Below are 19,104 nucleotides of genomic sequence, written 5' to 3' on the forward strand. Positions count from 1 at the left end.
GGTGGAGAGAGCCTGAGCCAGCTCCAACAGTATAAAGACCCTGCTGTGAATTGCATCAGATTGGTTCCTGTCTATTTCTTGGAGGATCACTAACATTTCCTTGGCACTACACCTCAACCCTCAATAGTACCATCCCATGTTAGCTTCTTCCTCCCTTTCTCTCCAGTGTCCATTACAGATTGCTCAAGCTGACCAGATTCTGAGCAAGACAGGAAGAATTTATGAAAATGTTTGGATCCTGTAACTAGCAAGGATTCTCCCTTCAACAACAGAGAGATCCACCCTATCCCTCTGGTCTCCCATAGCCTTAAAAACGTTCCCAAAATTGTCCTGGCCATGTAGAGTTAGGATACTTCTTGGCTGTCCAGATCCAAATATTGATTCTTCTCAGGCTTGGTCCACAAATCATGTCAATACAACTTCCTGTGGTCATCTCCAAGGCCTCTGGGAGTCAACGATGAGATTCAAGACCAAAGGGCCTGTAGCTTATGGTGATAGTGGGTACCACCCCTGGACCATTTCTTGTGTATCACTTACTGCATCCCAAGTTGCCCTATAATTTGCTATGCCTCCCTCCATTAACCTTCCCAACAGCCTTTGAGGTAACTGTATGGATGATTTCTGCTTATCAAAGACTGCCACATATTGGTACTTACAGGTCCTTCCTTCCTCTACCCTGGCTGCTGGCCACAACCATTTGGTGTTTTATCTTTCTTGACTCCCATGGTATCCCCAGGATACCTTTCCATTTCACAGGTAGGAGCACTGAGGGCTTGGGAAAGGCCCCAGATCATAGTTCATAATCATGAGAGCTGAGGAACTCACCCCAGTCAGTGGTCTTCAGAGTACTGAAGCCATCCAAGAGTACATGGCCATCCAAGGTCCTTGTGGGGTTCTTTCTCTGAAGGGCTCTGCTCTAATAATCTCTCTGAAGTGACCCCGATGCCCCTCATGAAGGTCTTCATCTGTGTAGGATCTCAGATCAGCTCTTTCTGGCCTTACTGGTGGCAATGCAGTGACCTTGGCTGACTCTCCCTAGTGGACCAGTGCTGATGTGCAGAGTTCAGGAGGAGACATGCCCCACTTTGTGGGGAGGGGGTTGGCTGATGCCTGACACAGAAAACTCTGAAGAATGAGTGTATTTGGAACAGAGATTAGGCTCAATCCACAGGAAGGATGGCGGGAGGGGGGTGTCAGTGGCACAGGGGAGCTTTGCCATAATCACAACCATATGTCCTGCGAGAGTGGGAACAGTTTCCCCCTTTTACACAGGGACCCTGGAAAGTGCTGCAGGGAGTCCGCTTCAACCCCTGATTAAGTTAAACTCAATGTGTCAGAGGCAGATGGAGTGAGAAACGTGGCTCCCAGCAACTCCTGGCCATTAACCATATTATATTGACAAGAGATACTGTACGCAGACAAAGAAAATTTGAGAGTATCTTGGGTGAAACTAAATCCCCCAAAGATTATGGTATTCATCTTCCTTACAGCTTTCTAGGTAGACTTGAAACCTAATATCACGCCAATGGAATTGTTGAAAGAACAAACCAGTAAGAAGAGAGGTGCAGTGTTTACCGGCATTTGCTCTTCGTTTTAAATACTGAGCTTAATAATTCTGAAGCGGCTCTCTGCCCACCTTCTGCACAACGACTCATTTCCAGCATCCTTTTTAACACTGGCTAATAAGAGCTGTAATTTGTGTCTCATAAAATCACCCCCTGCTCATGCAATTGGACTTTGCAATGAACAATGACTGTATTGACTTCAGCCTCTGGTCCTGTGGCTGCTTCGTGAACTTCCAATTTCCCAAGCATTTCTTTGACAACTGGCATAGGATAATGGCACCCAGAGTGGGCAGGAAATGGCTCTACGGGGTTTTTGTATTTTTTTGTTTTGTTTTGTTTTGATTTGTTTTTTAACTATGTTGTTCTGATTCTTGTGGAATGGTACCACTCAAACTTCATTTTATGACCAGTGTCAAGGAAACACTGGCTCTCTTGGAGGCTCTTCCTCCTGCCTGTGCATGGATAACTCCTACTTAGGTCAGGAGTCTTTATTGCTGAAGAAAACAAAGGCATCCCTAGTGAGCGACTGCACCCAGACTCCAAGTAAAATGCTTAATAATGACATCATCATCAAAAGGTCTTTGGGAAGCCAAGACCCACGACCTGGGGTTGCCAAGATAAGCTTTTAAACCTCAAGGGTGAACGCTGATTTGCTCTTTCTTTCTGAAGGATCAGCGGGAACCTGAGCAGGCCTCTCATCTGTGGGCACTAGCATTCACTGGGCTTTCAAAGGAGCCCTCCCCCACAGGGTGGCTAGGAAGGCTCAAACCCTGGCAAAGGCTTTTATTTCCTTGTTTTCCATGATTTACCAAGTGCCAGCTGCTTTTCCTAAATGAGGCTCATCTGAAAACATGCCCGCCCTCCATGATTCCTGAGATGCCTGCGTCCCTTGTTCTGTCTGCTCCCCTCTCCCAAGTGGCTCTCTGCTCCTCAAGGCAAACCTCTTTCTGTTTCTTAGACACAGCAGGACTGAAATCTGAGGTGTCCCTCATCTGCCACTTTCCATTGCCTCTGTGTGTTCTAATGACATACCACCCCTCATCTGAGACTTTCAACTTGGCCAGCTGAGCCCTGCTGCTATCTCCCTGGGATAAACGATGAGGCTCTATACTTGAACCCTGTACAGATTCAGACAGGAGAGCTAGGACATGGGCTATCAAAACCACCACAGCCCAGGAGAAAGGGCCTTCTGCTCACATGGTGCAAAGAATGAGAAAGGTTCTCTGGCAGAGCAAAGAGTACCACATTCCAAACTCCCCTGACTTGCAGATAACAGCCATCTTATTTGTGAGAAAACAGTGTAGGCAGACAGTTAGATGTTTGTCCTTAATTAATGACTTGAAGTCAGAAGATAGGCAGAATATTCTTCTGTAGCAATCAGTACAGTGACTGATATTGTAGCCATAAATGTCACAATACTGGACACTCCTTTACTCCCCACGCCATTAAGCTAGTGCCTAGATTAGCATGTTCACAGCAACATGAACTCCCCCTTCCTCCACCTCTTTGTAATCTTTGATACTGGGTTTTGCCTTTACATAGGCATGCTCAGTTAGCACTAACTCTAAAGAGCCTGGACATCTATCTTACTATAATGTCAAGGAGAACATGAATCCACGTACCTTGCCTGGATACCACCTTAGATCACTCTCTGATATGTGATCTTTTTTGAAGTCATGGCTTGCTGAGTTATTGCTTGGCCTTGTAGAGACCCTTTTTACAGCCATAGGAAGCAGACAGACAGACAGAATTATCATGACTGCCAAGCAGTAAGATCACTCTTCTTGATTTCACAGAAAGAAACAGAAGTTCATTGAAAAGTAGAGTCCTATGCAAGTCTCTTAGGGTTTTACTGCTGCGAAAAGACACCATGACCAAGGCAACTCTTTTAAGGACAACATTTAACTGGGATGGCTTGTGGCTTTAGAGCTTCAGTCCATTATCATCAAGGCAGGAGCATGGTAGCATCCATGCAAACGTGGTGTTAGGAGCAGCTGAGAGTTCTACATCTTCATCTGAAAGCTGCTAGCAGAATACTGACTTCCAGGCAGCTAGGATGAGGGTCTTAAAGCCCACACCTACAGTGACACACATACTCTAACAGGGCCACACCTTCTAATCATGCCACTCCTTGGGCCAAGGGTATACAAACCATCACATCCCACTCCCTGGTCCCCATAGGATTGTCCAAACATATGAGTCTATGGGGGCCATGCCTAAACATAGCATAATGAAATATACATTTTGTCCAACTTCAAAAGTCCCCATCGTCTAGAGCAGTCTCAACAGTATTAAAGGTCCAAAGGTCAAGGTCTCTTCTGAGATTCATCCAATCGCTTAACTGTGATTCCCAACACAAGATAGGAAATAGCTGGGCAAATTCCAAACTGTATCTCTATGTCCAATGTCAAAACAGTGTTCAGATCTCCAACTCTTTTTTTTTTTTTCATCTTTGTTAACTGCGACAAACTTCTTTCACCTGGGCTGCTTCCACTCCCTGTTAGCAGCTTTTCTCAGCAGATAGACCACAGCACTGGCATCTCAAACATCTTGGAGCCTCCAAGACAACTTGATGTTACAGTTCTTGTTTCATTGTACGGGATCTACACATGATCTTCTGGGTTCCTTCAAAGAGCTAATGCCATTTCTCCAGCTCTGCCCTCTGTAGCACTCTAAACTCAGGTTGATCCACTCCACTGCTGCTGCTGTTCTTGGTGATCATCCCATGGTACTGGCATCTACTATACACTGGAATCTTCTGCTGCAACTAGGCTTCATCAATAGCCCTCATGGGCTCTCTTCATGGTCCCAAGTCTCAACTCCTTTGCATGTCCCCTTCAGTCCTGGGCTGTCAACTGCAACTGGGGCTGTCCCTTCACTAAGGGTATTCCATGGCCTCTCACAATGCCAATCCTCAGCTGTTCTTCATGATGCCTTCATGCCTTCAAAACTAGTACCACCTGGGTGACTCTTACATATTAACAGATACAGCTGCAGCATGAAGCTATGACCTCAGTGATGCTGGTCTCTTCTTAATTACTACTAATTTCTTAGCTCCAGCTAATCAGCATCAATTTTCCCAGTATTCCCTTCTATTTTTCACTCTAAAGCCAGAGCCACATGGCCGAAGCTGCTTGCTGGGGCTGGAACAAAGTCTCCCTTATTCTATTATCAGCTTTATGTTTTCTGATTCCCTCTCTGCCTAAGCTTGGCTTTCCTGGAACTTGCTCTGTAGATTGACCTTGAACTCAGAGATCTGCATGACTCTGTCTCCTATAATACTGGGATTAAAGGCATGTACCACCATACCTGGATTTAAGCTTTTTTTTTTTTTTTTTTTTTTTAAAGCTAGAACCCGCTTTGTCCCAGGACGGCCTTGAACTTAGAAATATATTTGGCTTTGTCTCCTGGGATTAAAGGTAAGTACCACCATGCCTAGATCTAAATTTAGCTGCATAGGACCTTGCCCCACAATCTGTTATCTCCTAGAACATAGGATCCAGTTCCATTTCACTTCCTGGTGCTTCTTTAATACATGAATCATATATTTTATATTTTTTCTTTCTAATTGCTATGCTTGTTCAAACTGCTCTTCATAAGACTTAACCAGAGAACAAAGTCTTTGTGGGGCTTTTTTTAGATTTCCTTTGTCAATGCAATTAATATAAATCTCCATACCTTATCCTCCAGTAGATTATTTTTTCTTTAGATAAGGGTAAAAAGCAGCCACATTCTTCACCAAAATATCACAAGAACAGTCACTTGGCCACATATTAAAATTATTTTCCTCTGAAATCTCTAGAGCCAGGCTTCCATAGTTCAAACCACCCTCAGCAACAATGTCTTCCATATTCCTACTAGGATAGCCCATTAAGTCCCAGTTAAAGGATTCCACTGCTTTTCAAATCCAAAGCTGCAAAATCCACATTCTTCCAAACAAAAGCATGGTCAGGCCTATCACAGCAATACCCCAGTCCCTGGTACCAACTTCTGTCATAGTTAGGGTTTTACTGCTGTGAACAGACACCATGACCAAGGCAACTCTTGTAAGGATAACATTTAATTGGGGCTGGCTTACAGATTCAGAGGTTCAGTTCATTATCATCAAGGTGGGAGCATGGCAGCATCCAGGCAGGCATGGTGCAGGAGGAGCTGAGAGTTCTACATCTTCATCTGAAGGCTGCTAGCAGAATACTGGCTTCCAGGCAGCTAGGATGAGGTCTTAAAGCCCACACCCACAGTGCCACACCTACTCCAACAGGGCCACACCTTCTTATAGTGCCACTTCCTGGGCCAAGCATATACAAACCATCACACCAAGACAGGACTAGCGCCCATCCATGCCTGTGGGTTATCGGTGTTCCATCCCTCGGGAGGCACAGGGCCTCAGGCAGAAATTTGTGTCTGTATCACTGTATCTATGTGTATGTGTGTGGAAGAGGGCACATGACTGTATGTGTATGTGAGCTTGTGTGTGTGGAATACGGAGGGCCATTCCTTAGCAACTCTCTACTTTATTATTTTAAGACATCGTCTCATGATAAAGTCTTGACTGTCCTGGAAATCACTATGTAGACCAGGCTTCCCTCAAACTCACAGAGATTTGTTTGTCTCTGGCTCCACAATGTTTGAATTACAGGCATGTACCACCATGCCTGACTGGGTCCAGGTTTGTAATGTGAGAACTGGGGATCTAAACTCAGGCAAGCATGTTCCTGACTAAGCCATCTCCTCAGCCCCACCATGATAGAGCTGCATGTCACATATGTTGGGATAATGTTTTATGCCCTTGATGTCCTCATGGAGTCCAGTCAAGTACCAGCAGTATTTTGTGGAGTGCTAGTGGATGTCTGTGGGAGCCCTCTGAGAAACATAGCAAGCCCCGCTAATTGAGACAAGTAAATATTTCAAGTGTTGGGGTGTTAACAGAAATAACCATGATCCTCCCCCCCAAGCCTTCCCCAGCTTTCCATAGAAGCCCGCAGGGGGTTTTGATGGAATCTTTAAAGTCTGGTTAAATATGCAAGAACTTTGAACCCCAGTCTCTAGTAATTAATGTCTAAAGCGTGACCTAAGCGCCAGAGGCTGATGTATATTTTTCAATCTCTGGTCCCTGAAGGGTAAAGGAACAATACTTCACAACTGCCCAATGCTGCTCTTTTCTCCAAGCTGGACTCTCTGAGTCCTTCGCTCACTCAACAAAGCAAAACACAGTTGCCCCATTTGTCTTGCTTTCCAAATATTTGTCCATTTTGTTCGCCTCCCTGTGAACCACCTTCTTCATCTTGGAGGCCAGAACAGGGCATGGTTTATGATAACCAAATTGCTGCCAAAAAGCCAAATATTATTAGGGTGGTCGTCATGCTAACACGGGATGCTGCTTTATACCTCTCCCCAGAATTCTGTGCCTCCAATTCTGACTCGGGCTTCCCTGCTGCTGGGTCTTTACCACAGACAAGTGTATACGACTTGTGTGTTCATCCCTTGACCCTGCTTACAATTCAAATGAGTCATACTATGTCAAAATCCCTATTGCGTTGCTTCCTATTTAGGGCAGAGAAACTGTAGGACACTCTGGAAAATCTATTTCCTCTTTCATGTGCAGAATCTTGACATACCTCTCCAGGCAGTGTGGGTTCAGGGATGCCACAGAGTGAGCTGGGAGAAGCCAAGAGCGGTTTGCCAGAGATTGTGGGAAAATTCTGTCCAGCTGGTGTCAGCCATAGAATGGAGCTTAGGAAAGTCTGCTTCACTGTTTGACTCATGATGCCCACCTTTCCTAGGACACTTCCGGTCAGACCAGTAGCTTCCCAGCAGTTGTGTGTAAGCGGATGTCTCTCTGACTCAGATGGAACGAGGTCAGCAATAGTTTTTTCTTGTGTTATCTTTCAGCTTCCTACCTTGGTGAGCTGGCAATTTAATCTCATGTGTCTTAGATGGTGGGAGAAAATAGGCTTCTTGTAGTTCAGGCTAGCTCATATAGTGCTTTGATATGACTGCCCACTATTTCATTCATTCATTCACACCCTCCCTCATTCATTCACCTCCCAGGACACTTTTAGAGAGCTCCACTATATGTAAAGTCTAATGTGAGGTACTTCACCTCAGAAGGGCAGGAGCCACAGTGTTCCCAGCAGTGTGTATGGCATGGGTGTGCATCCTGTGACCTTGTTTGAAATAAATTTGTCTTGGATCCATGTTCACCAGTGTTTTTGGCTGCATTAGGTTAGACACACCCACATTACCTGATCACATGTAGGAAAGAATTACCCAGTGTGTGTGTCTGTGTGTCTGTGTGCTGTATACACATGCACAAGGAGGCCAGAGGAGGACATAGGGTGCCCTGTTCTATCATGCACCATCTTATTTCCCTGAGACAGGATTTGTCACTGAGCCTGGAGCTAGTCTGGCAGTGGCAAGCCCCATCCACTCTCCTGCCTCCACTCCCACAACATTGGTATTACAGGCACGAGTGCAGGCATGCCTGACTTTCTGCAAGCATCCTGGGAATCTGAGCTAATGTCCTCCTGTGTGCACATAGAACACTCTCCCCCACAAAGCCATCTCCTTGGCACTGCCTGATTTTTTTTTTAAATGACCTTTATTACTGAAAACAAAACATGTCACAAAATAAAAACCTCTTGTGATTTAACCTGGAGCCAGATTTTTTTTTTCAGAAAAATGGCACTTTAAATTTAATTACTCTGACTATTACACAAAGCTTTGAACAAAACCTAGCTGGTTGATGCTGTGGTTGTGTGTGAGCACAATTGAAGTGGGGAGGTATTAAGGGAATGCAGGGAGGCTGTCTCAAGGATTACTCCAGCTCCCTCATTCTCCATGGTGATTGAATTCCGATGGGTTAGGTAGAGGTTGGCAGTGGTGGAGGGGGTCTGCAGTCATAACCTTGGTTCATAATGAAAGACCACAGCCTGTGATGCTGGGTCAGTGTGGGTCACTGCACTTCAGGCGGTTCCTTCTGGATCAACATCTTGAAGTCACAGGCGTGACTCATGAAATCATACTGAGAGCAGGCAGTGCAGTTGTTAAGAAGGAGTGAGTGTGTGGACAGTTGTTAAGGTTTTTTTTTTTCCTCCTCAAAATAAAGAGCTGGGGATGAGAAAAAAAACATCGGAGCCGCCGTGCATCCTGAGACCAGCCAAAGAGCAAGGGAGCTTCCACCTCCGATTTATGTGGGGTGCCTGGTCGTTGGTGCTTGACAGCTGTTGGGAGATCACGGTGTAATGGGATCCAAGGCTCTGGGGCACTGTTAGGAAACAGGTGCGAAAGTGGAGCATGCTCATTGCATTTTGCAAGGGGGTCATAATCCCTGGGGGCTAGGAGGTCTGCAAGATGAAATTACTATGGAGATCTGGGAAATAAATTCCTTAGTCTAGCCTCTGTCTCCCCATTCTCTCCTCTCTTCCTGATATAATTCTCTTTTCTCTTCTTTCTCATTCTCATTCCTCCCTTCTCCCCATCATCCATCCACACACACATCCATCTACCCATCTACCCATCCATCCACTCACCCATCCATCATCAATCCATCCATCCATCCATCCATCCATCCATCCATTCATCCACCCACCCATCCATCATCATGTTGTTCAGAAAAGAATCCTTCTATACTTCTAAGTATATGGAGAATTTTGCACTCTCTAGATAGAAGAAAGGAGGACATCACTGGATGCTAACAGTGGCTCCGTGGTGTGTATGTGTGTGTGTGTGTGTGTACAAATGCCCATCTATGTTCATGGTCTTGTAAGGAGACCTTTTAGTTGGAATGAGACAATGGAAGCCTAAAGATGGTTTTAGTTTGGTTCAGAGCAAGGATAAAAGGCCCTCGTGGCTCGGGATGTAACATGATATTAAAATCAACACAGAAAGAAAAACTCCTTAACTTCAGGCAGATTTCTGCATTCTTTGCAGAGTGAAAGATTATACCCTGCACTTCTCAAGAATGCAGACAGAACACCCATTTTTATTCTTGACTCTTTACTCTGCTCTTATGTCGCAGGCTAACCCAGTGAGACAGGAATTTTCTGTTTGTATGGTACATGTGTATAAAGTTTCCAGAGAGCCTTAGCCTGGCTTTTCCTATGCACCTCAGTGACTGGGTTGCTGCAGTTTCCCCAAGGCTCTAAGGCGTCCTGACCATTTTCGTTGGACTTTATGGGAAATCCATGTGGCACACGGTCCCGTCTTTCCTCGAGAGAGGCTTGCTGCAATTGAGAATTGCTCGTAGGCATGCCCTACTGTTGTCTTCCGTCACAGACTCCCTGTTTTTCATACCAATTGTCCTTTCCTCTGAAATGTGTCAAGTAGAAATAAGACCGCTCATTATTCGTCACAGCTCACCTCAGAGATGTAACCCTGAGGTCTGTACTCAGCAACCAGGGTCACTGGAGGCCAGATGTAATCAAAAGGGCCAGTTGCATAAACACGTTCAGGCTGGAGACTGCTGACAACCGCTGCTCTAGACTCTTAAATTAGTCAAGTTCAGTTCCAGCTCCCAGCTTCTGAGGCTCCCTGAATACCTGGAGGAGCTGCCTCAGGAGTGCACTGTCAGCCAAGGAGCTGACCCTGCCTGCCACTCTGCTGCCTCTTCAAACAAACAGGCTCTTCCCTCTGTAGCTGCTCAGGTCTTCTGTCCTATCCTGGGAACCTGTCACCACGCGCTGTCGCTCCAGAGGAGGTCACCCACCGGACATTCACATGTCAGTGCTGTGCATGGATTTCCTCCTTCTAGGATGACAAGTGCACACACTAGAAGTCCTTGCTGGACAAACTCGGGAAGCAGGAGAATCGCCAGGCCTTTTGTCCTTGAACATTAGGCAGAAGAGCAATGCTCCCTCTGAGATGCACCAGCTTCATGGTCATACCTTCTGGCTGTGCCTTGCCAGGGGACACAGAGCACAGACTGACTCTACTTCCTGTCCTCCAAACCCGTGGTGAGAGCACATTGGTAACCCTGTGCTCATCTGCCAAAGACTGTGTTGGAACAATGAGACTTTAGTAGTCGGTGGGAAGTGTTTGATGACAGCAGAAGAGTTGATCCCTTGTCTCAAAGCAGCTGGAAGACCTAATACCTAGGACATGGCCACCATTCTTCTTAGCTGGGGCCAGAATCTGAGGGACAGGAAAGGCCCTGCAAACTGGTGAAGGATGAGATGGAGAAAGACCAGGGAAAGAATCCAAGGAAACACCTGGCAGACAGAGGCCACATAAGGGAAATCTCTCTCTCTCTCTCTCTCTCTCTCTCTCTCTCTCTCTCTCCCCTCTACTTCTGTCTCTCTCTGCCTCTGTCTTCTGTCTCTGTCTCTCCTGTCTCTGTCAGTGTGTATGTGTGTGTATGTGTGTCTCTGTGTCTCTGTCTCTGTGTGTATGTGCTCATGTGTGTATGTGTGTTCATGTGTGATCACACTCAGCCCAGACATTCCTCTGACCACAACACAGCTTTCCAGACTTCAGACCCTGCTGGAGCTACAGAGAGCTACTTCCAATGAGAGAGACATTTGGAAGATTATGTTGCTGTTGTTATAGTCCTAGGAATTTAACCCAAGGCCTCCTGGAATCTAGGCAAGGATTCTACCATGGAGCTGCAACCTGTTGTCACCACCACCACCACCACCACCACCACCACCATCATCATCATCACCATCATCATCATCACCATCATCATCATCATCAGTTGTTCTTTGGCAATTCAATACACATTTGCAATGTGCTCTGGTTGCTGTCTTCCTCTACCCTGACTTATCTCCTTCCTACCTCTACCTTCCTCCCTTCCTCCCTACTTGTCCTTTCCCAAGATTTCAGCTCTTTTCTCACATTTTATTTTGAGACCCAGTCTCACGGTGGTCTCCCCAGGGTATCATTGAACTTTCAATCCTCCTGCCTCCAGCTCCCGGATAACTAGGACTACAGGCCTACAGCAATACCCCTAGTCGTTTAGAGGCTACTTCGTCAAAGGAATGTTCTAGCACTCCTAATTTTCCATGAGCAACCGCAGGTCACAATGAACTATCAGTATTTCTCAACACACGGCAGAGTGAGCCTTAGACTGTATAGACGCCGCTCCCTTTTGCTGCCAAATGCTTCCAGATATAAAGCAAATGAGTTATGTGACCCAAACACGATGTCACAAGCTTCCAGGAAAGAGCTGTTGGAGATTGGGGACCTCAACTGATTGGCCATGGTGGACAGAGACTCTGTGCTCTATCGGGAAGCCCTCACCAGCTGGAGGGTCAGTGCAGTCTGCTGGCCTGTCTGGTTGTGCCTTCCAGGAATTTGCGAGGAAGATGGCAGGGGTAGGAAGGATAATCATGTGTGTGGAGAGGGCAGAGGGCTGGCTGGCTTGCAGGTGATTCTGCAGCCTCTACTGGAAGGGTGGTGCTTGCCTGGCATCATCTGCCCAGGGTCATCTGCCTCTGAGACCCTCTTTCCTTCTCTCCACTCAAAGCGCAGCTCTCACAGTCATTGTGAGACCCAGATGGCTCTCTGTTCTCTGTGCCAGTTTGCTCTGAGTCTGAGGACCTAGTGGGTTCTGGGGCTGCCTTTTCAGCCCCCACCCCACCCATGCTGAGTGACAATGAAGGATTAGGAGTCTTATTTCTTCAATTCAAAGTCAGATGCTAAGCAGACTCAGCCAAAAAGAAGGCGGACACATACTGGACTTGTTACACCCTGCAGACCAACAACGTGTTCTCCTGGCGCCTGTGCAGTGGGGCAAAGCTGGAGGTGTGTGGGTGGGAGTAGCTGCTGTTTTGTTAGGGCTTTGAGACCTCAAGATGGCATTTGCTGACTAGCCCAGAAGTGTCTCGGGTTTTCCTTATGGAATCCTTCTCGTTTCCCACCAGTGGTTGACCGGGAGAAATTCCTCACTCAGCCGATGCCTTTGATGGGTTAAGAACCCATCACTAAAGCTGACCTGTGTGAACAGACTGTCCAGGTAAGGACAGAGCAGCCAGCACAGACAGACACAAGGACAGAGCAGTCAGCACAGACACAAGGACAGAGCAGCCAGCACAGACACAAGGACAGAGCAGTCAGCACAGATAGACACAAGGACAGAGCAGCCAGCACAGACACAAGGACAGAGCAGCCAGCACAGACACAAGGACAGAGCAGCCAGCACAGACACAAGGACAGAGCATCCAGCACAGACACAAGGACAGAGCAGTCAGCACAGACAGACACAAGGACAGAGCAGTCAGCACAGACACAAGGACAGAGCAGCCAGCACAGATACAAGGACAGAGCAGTCAGCACAGACAGACATAAGGACAGGGCAGTCAGCACAGACACAAGGACAGAGCAGTCAGCACAGACACAAGGACAGAGCAGTCAGCACAGACACAAGGACAGAGCAGCCAGCACAGACACAAGGACAGAGCAGCCAGCACAGACACAAGGACAGAGCAGTCAGCACAGACACAAGGACAGAGCAGTCAGCACAGACACATGGACAGAGCAGTCAGCACAGACACAAGGACAGAGCAGTCAGCACAGACACAAGGACAGAGCAGTCAGCACAGACACAAGGACAGAGCAGCCAGCACAGACACAAGGACAGAGCAGTCAGCACAGACAGACACAAGGACAGAGCAGCCAGCACAGACACAAGGACAGAGCAGCCAGCACAGACACAAGGACAGAGCAGCCAGCATAGACACAAGGACAGAGCAGTCAGCACAGACAGACACAAGGACAGAGCAGCCAGCACAGACACAAGGACAGAGCAGCCAGCACAGACACAAGGACAGAGCAGTCAGCACAGACAGACATAAGGACAGGGCAGTCAGCACAGACACAAGGACAGAGCAGTCAGCACAGACACAAGGACAGAGCAGCCAGCACAGACACAAGGACAGAGCAGTCAGCACAGACAGACATAAGGACAGGGCAGTCAGCACAGACACAAGGACAGAGCAGTCAGCACAGACACAAGGACAGAGCAGTCAGCACAGACACAAGGACAGAGCAGCCAGCACAGACACAAGGACAGAGCAGCCAGCACAGACACAAGGACAGAGCAGTCAGCACAGACAGACATAAGGACAGGGCAGTCAGCACAGACACAAGGACAGAGCAGTCAGCACAGACACAAGGACAGAGCAGTCAGCACAGACACAAGGACAGAGCAGCCAGCACAGACACAAGGACAGAGCAGCCAGCACAGACACAAGGACAGAGCAGTCAGCACAGACACAAGGACAGAGCAGCCAGCACAGACACAAGGACAGAGCAGTCAGCACAGACAGACACAAGGACAGAGCAGCCAGCACAGACACAAGGACAGAGCAGCCAGCACAGACACAAGGACAGAGCAGCCAGCATAGACACAAGGACAGAGCAGTCAGCACAGACAGACACAAGGACAGAGCAGCCAGCACAGACACAAGGACAGAGCAGCCAGCACAGACACAAGGACAGAGCAGTCAGCACAGACAGACATAAGGACAGGGCAGTCAGCACAGACACAAGGACAGAGCAGTCAGCACAGACACAAGGACAGAGCAGCCAGCACAGACACAAGGACAGAGCAGTCAGCACAGACAGACATAAGGACAGGGCAGTCAGCACAGACACAAGGACAGAGCAGTCAGCACAGACACAAGGACAGAGCAGTCAGCACAGACACAAGGACAGAGCAGCCAGCACAGACACAAGGACAGAGCAGCCAGCACAGACACAAGGACAGAGCAGCCAGCACAGACACAAGGACAGAGCAGCCAGCACAGACACAAGGACAGAGCAGTCAGCACAGACACAAGGACAGAGCAGCCAGCACAGATACAAGGACAGAGCAGTCAGCACAGACAGACATAAGGACAGGGCAGTCAGCACAGACACAAGGACAGAGCAGTCAGCACAGACACAAGGACAGAGCAGTCAGCACAGACACAAGGACAGAGCAGTCAGCACAGACACAAGGACAGAGCAGTCAGCACAGACACAAGGACAGAGCAGTCAGCACAGACACAAGGACAGAGCAGCCAGCACAGACACAGGACAGAGCAGCCAGCACAGACACAAGGACAGAGCAGCCAGAACAGACACAAGGACAGAGCAGCCAGCACAGACAGACACAGGACAGAGCAGCCAGCACAGACACAAGGACAGAGCAGCCAGCACAGACACAAGGACAGAGCAGCCAGCACAGACACAAGGACAGAGAAGCCAGCACACACACAAGGACAGAGCAGCCAGCACAGACACAAGGACAGAGCAGTCAGCACAGACAGACACAAGGACAGAGCAGCCAGCACAGACACAAGGACAGAGCAGCCAGCACAGACAGACACAAGGACAGAGCAGTCAGCACAGACACAAGGACAGAGCATTCAGCACAGACACAAGGACAGAGCAGCCAGCACAGACACAAGGACAGAGCAGCCAGCACAGACACAAGGACAGAGCAGCCAGCACAGACAGACACAAGGACAGAGCAGTCACCACAGACACAAGGACAGAGCAGCCAGCACAGACACAAGGACAGAGCAGCCAGCACAGACACAAGGACAGAGCAGCCAGCACAGACACAAGGACAGAGCAGCCAGAACAGACACAAGGACAGAGCAGTCAGCACAGACACAAGGACAGAGCAGCCAGCACAGACACAGGACAGAGCAGCCAGCACAGACACAAGGACAGAGCAGCCAGCACAGACACAAGGACAGAGCAGCCAGCACAGACACAAGGACAGAGCAGCCAGAACAGACACAAGGACAGAGCAGTCAGCACAGACACAAGGACAGAGCAGCCAGCACAGACACAGGACAGAGCAGCCAGCACAGACACAAGGACAGAGCAGCCAGAACAGACACAAGGACAGAGCAGCCAGCACAGACAGACACAGGACAGAGCAGCCAGCACAGACACAAGGACAGAGCAGCCAGCACAGACACAAGGACAGAGCAGCCAGCACAGACACAAGGACAGAGAAGCCAGCACACACACAAGGACAGAGCAGCCAGCACAGACACAAGGACAGAGCAGTCAGCACAGACAGACACAAGGACAGAGCAGCCAGCACAGACACAAGGACAGAGCAGCCAGCACAGACAGACACAAGGACAGAGCAGTCAGCACAGACACAAGGACAGAGCATTCAGCACAGACACAAGGACAGAGCAGCCAGCACAGACACAAGGACAGAGCAGCCAGCACAGACACAAGGACAGAGCAGCCAGAACAGACACAAGGACAGAGCAGTCAGCACAGACACAAGGACAGAGCAGCCAGCACCAGCATAGGACTTAAGCTGCCGCTCTCAGGGCCTAGCCTCTTGGATGACTGCTTTTGCAATGAGCTGGGATCGTTCAACCACGATTTTTAAAGTGTGTGTGGGGGGACGGGGCTGGAGAGCTGTCTCAGTGGTCTAAGAACACTTGCCACTGTTCCAGAGGAACCCAGCTTCCTTCCCAGCACCTACATGGTGGCTTACGACTGCCCATAGCTCTAACTTCAGAGAAGCTGATGCCCTCTTCTGGCTTTTGAGGTCACTTGAACTCATGTACTTACACACACACACACACACATACACACACACACACACACACACACACACATAAATGAATGAATAAATAAATAAATAATTTAAAAATTGCAATTAATGTTCCTAAGTTGTAAACATTTTTGGGTAAGTTTAAGATAAAGTAGATTCTTAGATATTTAAGCTTTCTATATCATTAAAGTAAGACTTCACAAATAACACTGTATTGTTTTTTAAGCTCCCCTCTACCTTTAATTACTCTCTTATACAATAGGTGCAAGTGTGTGCACATGCACACACACACACACACACACACACACACACACACACAACCTCACAGAGATCCACCTGTTTCTGCCTTCTGCCTGAGCCACCGTGTCCAGCAAAATACATTTCTCCATTGATTTCTAATTTAAGGTTATTGTGGTTAACAAGCATGTAACTTTTCATCTTTTTAACGGTTCTGGAACTTATTTTACAAGCAAGTCCACGGAGCTTTGTGGAGTCCACCTGGTTACCAGGTGACCTCTGTGTCACTGCAGATGCTGCCCCTATCAGCTCTTTTCCCCCTCGCATCCCGGTGCCCTCTCCTGTCTTGTTCTAGAGAACCGGTCTTTAAATTCAGAATGGTTTCATTGTTTCTTTTCCCCCTTTCATCTCCAGACACTTTGTATCTGGTTCTTGTTTTCTCATCTAATCTAACCATCTTTTTTTTTTTTTTTTTTTTTTTGCAGTCACGTGTTTAGTCCAGCTCTATCTACCAGAGCATTCAAAGAGCTTTTAGTGGCAATGCAAATGTTCTCTGTCTACACTGCCCAGGGTGGCAGCAGCTAGCATAGTTCACGACTCAGCACTCCTCATGATTCTGATTTGCCTGAGGCCTGAATTTAAATTTAAATGTTAATGGACACAAATGTCTAGTGACCACCACATGGAACAATGTAGGTTTAGATAATTTACATTCCATGTACTTTTTAAAAATTATCTTTAATCTTATTTTACAGTCCAGTCGTTATCCCCCTCCCGGTCAGCCCTCCCACGGTTCCTCATCCCATTCCTCCTCCAGGTCTCCAAGAGGATGTCCCCACTCCTCCCCCAACCCTGCCAGGCCTCGACTCCCTGGGGCTTCAAGTCTCTCAAGGGACATTCCATGTACTTAATGATGCATTTGAGCTTAAGATTATATTATCGATGTAAAATAATAACAGTTAAAAATTTTTAATACAATACCTTTAATACAGATCATAAATGCTACATTTTTATTTGTTGTATTTGTTAATTTTACATTAATTCCTGTCTTTTTTCCCTCTCTGCCTTTTATAATTAAGCATGTGCCTTTTGTGATTCCATTTTATAAGTATTTTTTGATATTTGTAGTGTTAAAAATATGTTTGGCAGGCCAGCAAAATGGCTGGGTAGATAAAGATTACTTGCTTGCTACTAAGCTCAGTGATGTGAGGCTTGATGCTTAGCTACAGGAGGAAAGAGAGAACAGATTCCTATAGGTTGTCTGTTGACGTGTACCATGGCTGGTGTGTGCTCCCCAATCCACACAAAACAGAAACGTAAATGGAAAAAAGCCTCTGCTTCTAGAAGGCTGATATGTCACCTGAGGTGACAAACAACTTCGCATCCAGCCTTAGCTCTCCTTACTGCTCCTGTGGCACAGTCTCAGCCACACAGTTAGTAGTCACACAAACACATGTCTTTATTTCTGTGACAGATGTCGTTTGGATGAAAGAAATTTAAAACAAAACAAAAAAAAATCCAATTTTAATGTTTCACATATATTTAAAAATCTAGACTGCTCTTCACTTCTTGTACAAGTTGAATTTGGTCCATCATTGTGGGGAGAGTATAATAGAAGCATACATCTTGATGGACAGGGAGACTCACATCTTAGTGGACAGGGAGACTTACATGGTGGTGGACAGGGAGACTCACATGGTGGTGGTCAGGGAGACTCACATGGTGGTGGACAGGGAGACTCACATGGTGGTGGACAGGGAGACTCACATCTTAGTGGACAGAAGTACTTGCATGCTAGTGGACAGGAAGCAGTGGAGAAGAAACAGGAAGGGGCCAGAGTAGGGTGTAACCCCCAGATTTAAGCAGATCTTTCGAAGTGATGGGACAATGGGTGGTGGGCTGGACAAGAAGAAGCGGGTCACTAAGAGGAGGTTCTTAGGGGCTCCTGTGCCTCAGTCCCTGAGTCCTACTGCTACTCTGGGTTGTCTGACCACCAAGATTTGAGCTGACCTGCTATCTCCTCCCGACCATGGCAGATTGATGCCTCTGAAGTCATGAGGAAGACAACACTTTTCTGCGGGACACTGGTATGCTGCGTGTTTGCCACCATAGTGGATTGACGTGGCGATGACAGTCTGACCAGCACAAGCCAGCACTTCTTTTTCCTGGACAACAAATACCCAGCAAGTCAATGAACAAGAGGAAATGGCTCTGCCCAGCAAGATGGATGACCCACCTCTTCATAGGAGGTGTGCTCAGACACAGCCAGACTCTGTGTACCTTTCCCTCATGACCAGGTTTTGACCCTTTTGAAACCTTCAGTTGGTTCTATCTTATGGTACTTGTACAAACACACTTAGTGAAAAGGTGCTTGACAGATATTTGCACATCAAACAGAGGGAAGCAACCCAAAACCCAGCCAGGAGTTAGGAGCACAATCCCAGGGCTTCCCTTAGCAGGAGATGGCCAGGCCGGTAAGTGGCTGCTCTTCTGTGTCTCATAGGATAGTCTCTGGAAGTTTTTAGACATTTGTTTCTCTCTCTCTCTCTCTCTCTCTCTCTCTCTCTCTCTCTCTCTCTCTCTCCCTCCCTCTCCCTCTCCCTCTCTCTCTCTTCCCCCCCCCTCTCTCTTTCTCTCTCTCTCTCTCTGTGTGTGTGTGTGTGTGTGTTTTACCTGCATGTATGTATGTTCACCACCCATGTGCCTAGTGCCTGTGAAGTTCAGAAGAACAAATAGGATCCCCCAGACCTGGAGCTATGGATAGTTGTGAGCCACCATGAGGGTGCTGAG

General features: G+C 47.6%; 1 long non-coding RNA gene across 1 annotated transcript in view; it reads left to right on the top strand.

Annotated features, from left to right (window-relative positions):
- The window catches only part of Gm34992, a 114,033-nt gene extending 95,143 nt beyond the window's left edge, over positions 1-18,890 (top strand). The window contains exons 4-5 of the long non-coding RNA XR_878387.2: positions 4,914-4,984; positions 18,351-18,890. This is a non-coding gene — a long non-coding RNA (predicted gene, 34992). The remainder of the gene's footprint in view (positions 1-4,913; positions 4,985-18,350) is intronic.
- The last annotated feature ends 214 nt before the right edge of the window (positions 18,891-19,104 follow it).

This window comes from Mus musculus, chromosome 1, assembly GCF_000001635.26.
Source record: "Mus musculus strain C57BL/6J chromosome 1, GRCm38.p6 C57BL/6J".
Lineage (NCBI taxonomy): Eukaryota > Metazoa > Chordata > Mammalia > Rodentia > Muridae > Mus > Mus musculus.